This window comes from Chiloscyllium punctatum, chromosome 6 (genome assembly GCF_047496795.1).
Source record: "Chiloscyllium punctatum isolate Juve2018m chromosome 6, sChiPun1.3, whole genome shotgun sequence".
Taxonomy (NCBI): domain Eukaryota; kingdom Metazoa; phylum Chordata; class Chondrichthyes; order Orectolobiformes; family Hemiscylliidae; genus Chiloscyllium; species Chiloscyllium punctatum.
In genome coordinates this window covers 94,064,932-94,073,171 of record NC_092744.1, presented here as the reverse complement: position 1 = coordinate 94,073,171, position 8,240 = coordinate 94,064,932, and the positions used below count along the sequence as shown (strand labels likewise).

The 8,240-nt window shown below is 42.8% G+C and overlaps 1 non-coding gene across 1 annotated transcript; it reads left to right on the top strand.

Annotated features, from left to right (window-relative positions):
* Nucleotides 1–2,861: 2,861 nt before the first annotated feature.
* trnah-gug (transfer RNA histidin (anticodon GUG)) lies at nt 2,862–2,933 on the top strand. The gene has a single exon. It is a non-coding gene; the product is annotated as a tRNA-His (tRNA).
* Nucleotides 2,934–8,240: the final 5,307 nt, after the last annotated feature.

The window sequence follows — 8,240 nt, the reverse complement described above, 5'->3', positions numbered from 1 at the left end:
GATTCAATTAACCACAGAAATGGAAACTCATTTAATCAGTAACACTGGGGAGAGACCGTTCACCAGTCCCGTGTGTGGGAAGGGATCACTGAGCAAAACAAACTCCGAGACGCCAGCAGGACTACATATCCTATCAGTTGTTCGATTATGCTATCAATGCTGCTGTTAATCCCAACCAGCTATTTGCTCCATAGCGTCAATCATAGAGTCATACAGCATGAAAACAGGCCCGTCAGTCCAAACAATCCATGCTGTACATACTGCCAAACTAAACTTGTCACATCTGCCTCCTCCTGTACCCGTTAAGTGGTTATAATTCCCTTTTAGTTTTATTACTGTGTTGTTAATCCAAAAAAACAGGTAATATTTTGGGCACAAAGAATTCAAGTCCTGGCATGACAGATGGTGGAGTTTGAATTCAATACGCACCTGGAATTGAAGAGTCTCGTGATGACCTGAATCAGTTGTGTGGAAAATCCCATCTGATCCACTCATGCCAGTTCGGGAAGCAAACTGTCATATTCATCTGCTCTGTCTCACAGGAGACTCCAGATGGATAATACCGTGGTTGACTCTTAAGTGTCCTCTGGGAAATAACTGACGTACTAGGCATGAATACATTTATTTTAAAAATCCCACTTTCCCATTCATGTTTGGAATCAATTGCCCATTAAATGTTGCAAACGTACGCTCATCCATCACTTCCTCAGCAAGTTAATTACACACGTAAAACACCTTCCCTATAAAAATGCCGCACGTCTTTTTTTTTAAAAAAATCTCTTTTCATCTTAAACATATGCCCTCTCGTCTTGAAATCCCCCTCCTGGGAAAAGGCAGCTATCATTAACTCTAAACTTGTCTCTCAATAATTCATAAACTTCTGTCAGGTCGCCGTTCAAACCCCTAACCGACAGTGAAAACAGTCTCAACTAGGAGAAAGTGAGAACTGCAGATGAGAGATCAGAGGCAAGAGTGTTGTGCTGGGAAAGCACAGCAGATCAGGCAGCATTTGAGGAGCAGGAGAATCGACCTTTCGGGGAAGAGCCTGATGAACGACACTTGCGCGAAAAAAAATTATTCTCCTGCTCCTCGGATGCTGCCTTACCTGATGTGGTTTTCCAGCACCCCAATCTCGAATCTGAAAATAGTCTCAGCCTATCCAGCCTTTCATTATAACTCAAACCTTCCACAGGCAACATGCGTGTATACCTTTTGTGAACCTACTCCAGCTGAATAATATCATTCCCACAACTGGGCGACAAGAACTGGACATAATATTCCAGAAGACGCCTCATCAATGTCCTGCAAAACTTCAACATAACGTCCCAACTACTATACACAAAGGACTGAGCAATGAAGGGACGTATGTTAAATGCCTTTGAACCATCTTGTCTGTTGGTAATGCAAATTACAAGGAATTATGTACCTGCACTCCGAGCTTCCCTGTTCTCCAACATCCGCAAAGCCATACTCTTTTTGTTGTACCAAAATGCAATACCTTCCATTTATCCAGATTGAACTCCATGTTACATTTTTCAGTCCAACGACTCATTGGATTAAGATCCTTTTGAAACTTAGATCATCTTCCTCACTGTCTACAATTCTGGTGTCACCTGCAAACCTATGAAGCATGTCTGCAGTGAGTTCCACTGTTTTCTCATATAGATCAATGTTTCATATTTACTTGTAGTGGCCGTGATTTAGCAGTGTGCAGATCATAGAACAGTTAGTCATGCAATTAACCATGAGGAAGAAAGCTGCAGACTACAGGGAGATATAAAACAATTGGAAATAAAAATGGTGAAAGCAATTCATTCCACGGAAGTGGGTGATAATGAAGCAAAATTAAACTTCAAACCAGCTGCTCACGCTCCAATTGTGGCACTCAGCTGTCTCAGCAAGATGCACTGTAGATTGCTGTTATTATAAACGGGAACAGATTTTCCCTTCTGCCCCGCCTTTGACCAGGAGCACTCCCAATCTTGGAATTGCTTGCGCCTCTAAACCATCATAGAAATACCGAGCATTCTCCGGTTGCCTCTCTTGAGCCATCGAGTATCTCTGCGACCTCATTCCCATCTTGATTTCAAGTTGGTTATTCGCGACTGCGCCACTCAGTTCCTCTGATTCTGGGGCTGGGAACTGGAACTATGTGGCAGCAGGGGTTACTGCCTTGTGTCTGGAAACTCGTGAAGTAACCGATGTTAAACTGCATTGCTATTGAAGCATACATTTCAACAAAAGCTTGGTAAAAACAATGACTGCAGATGCTGGAAATTAGATTCTGGATTAGTGGTGCTGGAAGAGCACAGCAGTTCAGGCAGCATCCGAGGAGCAGTAAAATCGACGTTTCGGGCAAAAGCTCGTCATCAAGAATTCAGGCAGAGAGCCTGAAGGGTGGAGAGATCAGTGAGAGGAGGGAGGGGGTGGGGAGAAAGTAGCATAGAGTACAATAGTTAAGTGGGGGAGGGGATGAAGGTGATAGGTCGGGGGGAAGGGTGGAATGGATAGGTGGAATAGATGATAGGCAGGTAGGACAAGTCATGGGGACAGTGCTGAGCTGGAAGTTTGGAAATGGGGTGAGGTGGGGGAAGGGGAAATGAGGAAACTGTTGAAGTCCACATTGATGTCCCCGGAGTCTTTGATGTTTTGGAGAAATCTATTTATCTCAGCCTTCAACACATTAATGATGGAATCACCACAGCCACTGGGTGAACCGATATTAAACGGTCAGCCCATTCTGAGTTCCCACATATCTGCCACTGTTCGCTAAGCACTGATATTGTGGATTTGGTGCTCTGCCTAACATTTCTTATGATATTGTACTTATTGCGTGAGCTTTGTGTGTTCGTCTGTGGGTTGCCGTGATCGTATAGTGGTTAGTACTCTGCGTTGTGGCCGCAGCAACCTCGGTTCGAATCCGAGTCACGGCAGTAACGGCTCTGTGTGTCCCAGTCTTTTGTGCAATACAAAGGAATCAATTGTTTTAAAGTTTTGATTTTCTCCAAGGTGATTTTTTTTTTCCTTCAAGCTCTGCTCGCTCACATCTCTGTGTTTCATATGTCAGAATTCAAAACCACCCGTTCTCAGAGATTTCTTCCCTCCTACGATCACTAACCGAATTTTCCATCCCATCCCCCCATTTCATTAATTTGGAGATGCTGGTGTTGGACTATGGAGTACAAAGTTAAAAATGACCCAAAACCAGGTTATGGTCTTACAGGTTTAATGGAAGCACTAGCTTTCGGAGCGCAGCTCTTTCATCATGTGTTTGAGGAGTCATTTCCTATTTCACTAAGGCATTGCAGAATCTAATACAGACTCTCACGTTGATAACGATCAGTCTGTGTGGCTGGGGTCACTGTTGCTGGGTGAATGTGCCCCAACCCCACCATCGGGGCCTGCAGACCATTTGATCCCTTTGGTTACCACTGTTGTGAGTTCAATACTCATGTAGCAGCTTTTACTGATGTGGACCAGATATTATTGGGGGGGGTCAAGCTCAGAAAATTGGCACAGAACAGTATCGGGGAAAAGCGACTTAATTGGATAAGATCAGTTTCTGCAATGGCCAAGCGCTATTACCACTGAACACTGAACTATTAATTCAGACACCTGGGACCTGGGTTTGACTCCGACCATGCTCGGTGGTAGAATTGGGATTCAATAAATATCTGGAATTACGAATCTTATAACTCCTATATATCCATGTTCAATTGTTGAGAAAAAAACAAATCCATCTGACGCCATTTAAGGAATGAAACTGTCATTCTTACCTGCTCGGGCCTCCATGTCACTCCACACTCACAACAATATGGTTGAGTCTCAACTGCCCGCTGTGCAATTAGGGACAGCAATCAATACTGCCGAGCCAGCGACGCCCTCATACTGTAACAGAATAGAAAAAAAATAGTTCATTCGGCCCGAGCTAGATTACTGTGTGCAGTTCTGCAATTCAGAGTACTGCATGGATGTGATCGCACTGGGAACGTTGCAGGAGAGATTCACTGAGATATTGTCTGGGCTGAAAAGTTTCAGTTGTGAGGAGAGATTGGACAGACTGGGGTTGTTTGTCGCCGAGCGGAGGAGATTGGAGAATACATGACTGAGATGTTCTAAATGCTGAGGGATATGGATAGGATAGACTGAAAGAAGCCTTTGTTATTGATGGAGGGATGGAACACTGGGGCCAAGAGATTTCGGGAAAAGGCAGAAAGGTTAGAGTAGATTTGCGGAAAGGGTCAGAGAGGCGGAAATCATTCTCACCTTAAAAAAAAATTGAGATGTTAATTTGCGATGCCAAAACATGTAAGATTATGGGCTAAACGATGGAACTTGATTCAGGTCGTTAAGCAGTTGTGTTTGACAAGTGCGGCCACAACAGGCTGAACGGTCTCCTTCGATGTTGTTGTCCTCCACAGTATCGTGGTTAGTGTCCCGCCTGTCACAGGGTTCAATTCTCCGCTGGGGGCATCGTAAATGTTTTAAACCTGTCGCTCTGTTCCCCAGTGAAGGTTATTAATGGCTGGCCTTCCATTCTCGATGGGACATGTCACAGGAAGGACTGTGCTGTCTGAATCAGCTGGGGAAGGACTGCAGCTCCTGGGCAGACAGAGTGTCAGTGAAAGTGCAAACACGTAACTTCAGCACATTGTGTTTGTTTTGCAATGAAAACTATTATATAGAGTTTATGTTTATTTAAAGCAGGAATCTGAGGAAGAAAACAGAATAAACTCATTCAGATCTGAGCGCAGAGACATTTCCAGCAGAACTACTGAGGTTGTACAGCGGAGAACCGCTTTTGGATGCATTGAATTCGGGTTGGTGGGCGCAGCTTGCTTTCACTAGGCGGAGTTGCCAGTGTATAAATGATACAGATAGTGTTCAATGTGATGGTACATTTGTTCAGTGGTTCGCACTGCTCTTAACTCTATAGGTCAGGTGAATTTGCCATGTTAAATTGCGCTGATGTGTCCAGGGAGTGAATTCAGTAAGTTAAGTGAATTAGCCATGGGTAACGCGGTGATAAGGTCAGCAGTCACACGATGCCAGGTTTTATTCCAGCAGGTTTATTTGAAATCACAAGCCAGAAACCTGCGGGGATAGAGACGAGAGCTAGGTCTGGTTGAGATGCTGTTCAGAGTCTCCCTCCAGACTCGATTGTCTGAACTGTACTTTCTGCATTGGAGGGAATCGGAGATTCTATCAGAGAGGACACTGCCAGCGTTTACTGGGCTGCTAAGACATTGGAGACGATGCTGACGGCATTTAGTGGGGATGGAGTTTTATTTATTTGTGTTTTGGAAAATTTGAAACTAAACCAAGAAAAACAGAATGGAAGTTTTCCAGAGTATTTGAGGTTTGGAGAGAGTAAATATGTGGCAAATTCACTCTTTCAAGTTCATAAATTTCTGAAAGTCAAGATTTCAAAACCATAGATGTAGGACAATGACATAATGGGAGCAGAATTTTTGTCATTCAGTTAATCCGTTTCCAAAATATTTGGAAAGGCACATTTAGAGACACAGAAGCAGCGAGTTTCACCAGGAGAGAGACAGCCTGTGGCCAGGTAAAAGTGTAAAGGAGGGTGTAGGGGGTAGAAGGTGCGAGGAAACAATATCTAATTTGGACGACTTCAGATGCAAAGAAATATCGGAAACGTCTGCAGCTGAGTAAGATTCAGCAAAAAGAAAACTCATAGTTTTGAAAGATTTCTATTAATATTCCACATGAAGCATTATAAATGGAACTGAGCAGATTTTGTCTATTGTCAAGACACAGCTATTCCTTAATGAATATCAAGTGAACCGTCTCTTGGAGATCGAGTTCCTGCTTTAATCCCATGCCTTAAAGATGGGAGGACGATCGCCATGATGCTGGATTCATTTGATACCCTTTGAAATCTGCCAAAGTAACTGAGCATCAAAACTGCCATCTTGTTTTGTAGTACAACCTTCTGTTTTTCTCATGAGTATTTTCGTTAAGCTGAAATAAATTCGGAGCAAAATTGAATGCAACATTTAACGTGGAGAATCTTGCTCTTGCCCTTCATTGCACCGGAGATTTGTTATAAATCGATACCTCATCAAAGTCGAAGTAAAGCAATTTGATTCTGTTGTAAATTACATTGGGATAATGAAAAGGAGTGCAAACGCTTCTTTTCTCCTTTCATTCCATCTTGACTTTCTATGAATTTACATCGAATAAAAGGGGAACAAATAAGGAGAGATCGGGTGCAATAGTTTATCCAGTGGGATTGTGAATTTTAATGTAACACTCCACACAAAGTTCTGATCAGTATTTTTAACAGTCAATTGAATTGGAACCGCAGAAAACCTTTCCAATGAAACGAATCTTTCATTCTTTCACAATCTTTTGCTGTGTGAATCATACCGCGATCCATCATCCAGCGTGATCACCAAGTTGGCAACAATATTAGATCCACCAATTTTCTTTAGCAATCACAACATCTGCACATACCCATCCTCGGTGTGCCCAGTGCCATTTGTTGTATCCAGGCCACAGCACATTTCCTGTTCATGAACTTATGAGCTTTGTTCCTGATCTGTCTGATCAGTTTGAGAAACCATTTCTATTACTTCATTCCATCCCCTCAGAATTCTAAAGGTATCAATAAAATAAGACGTTAGACCAAATGATGTAGGAATGGAAGTCGGCCATTCAGCCCATTGAGTCTGCTCCACCATTGAACGAACTCATGGCTGATCTGATAATCCTCAACTCCATTCTCCAGCATTGTCTCGACAAAGCTACATCGGCTTTCTGGTTAAATATCTGTCTGGCACAGTTTAAAAATACCAACAACGCAGCCTCAACAACAATTTCGTCAAGGAGTTCCACCGATCCAGTGGCCCCTGAGCAAAGAAATTACTCCTCATTTCTGAATTAAATAGGCAATATCTAATTCTGAGTTCATGTCCTCTGATGCTCTCCTCATACCAGAGGGTGAACCACCTGCCCATAACTACCCTATCAAGATCCCATGAATATTGAACGTTTATAAATGTTATTATGTGATTATAGAGCTCCCCTCCCTCTCCTTTGTTTCAAGGAGAATAATCTCAGCCTAACCAATCATTCCACGAAGCTCCATTTTCTCCAGTGTTGACAACATGTTCATTAATCTCTGCTGTCCCCTGTAGAATTCTTACATATTATTAAGGCAGGTGGAGACATTTATGCGAAGAAACGGTTGAAATTTCAAGCACAGACGGGAATTGGATCTTGAAATCAAACAGCGACTGGAATCAGATTGGTCCACACAAGGACGAAATAGAGTAATGATCGCGCTGACAAATGCTAATCTAATCTTATCTCATTAACATTCAATAACTTTACTGTAAACAAATTACCCCGTGTAAGTGTCCACAGAGCTGTTATTTCGGGGGAAAAACTTATAGAAACTGGCTACATAAACACGTTGACAACAATAACATGTTCTTGAGACATTTTTTGGTTATAAACTCAACTCATTGTTCTGTGAATCCTACATCGTTTGCAAGCCACAAATGAGACATGGAATATAACTCTCTCCATTTGCCTAGATGGGTATAACTTCAATAACACCTAAGGAACTGGACACCGTCCACGACAATGCAGTCACTTGAGTGTATCCTCTCCAACACCTGCAATATTCATTTCTTTCACCGCTAAGGCGCAATTACAGCAGAGTGCACCAACTATAAGATGCACTGGAGTAAGTCATTCGGGCATTTTTGACAACCTTCAAAGCTCAACAGCGATACTGACTATAAGGACAAGGTTGGAAGATGCAACGAAACGCCACCATTTTCAAGTTACCCTCCAAGGCCCATAGCAACCTGACTTGGAAAGGAATCAGTGAGAAACTCATTGGTGAAACGGCCTTGTGGGCAAAGTTGCATACTTCAGCCTTCCATCTTTTATCTTACAATTTTAAGAAAAATATTGATTTATGCGGTGACCAGACTTGTGCTCAGTCCTTTAGCTGTTCCCTAAACTGGTGGTTACTAAAGTTCTACTATCATCCACAGCCTGTGGTCAACAATAGAAAATATCCGAAAACCCTCTCAATCAACTGACTCCCCTTCAGATTAGAGTGGTGTTGGAGAAGCACAGCAGGTCTGGCAGCATCTGAGGAGCAGGAAAAATGGACGTTTCAGGCAAAAGCTATTCATCAGGAATGAGACTGGGATCACATGGGATGGATAGATAAATGGGAAGGGGGTGGGGCTGGGGAG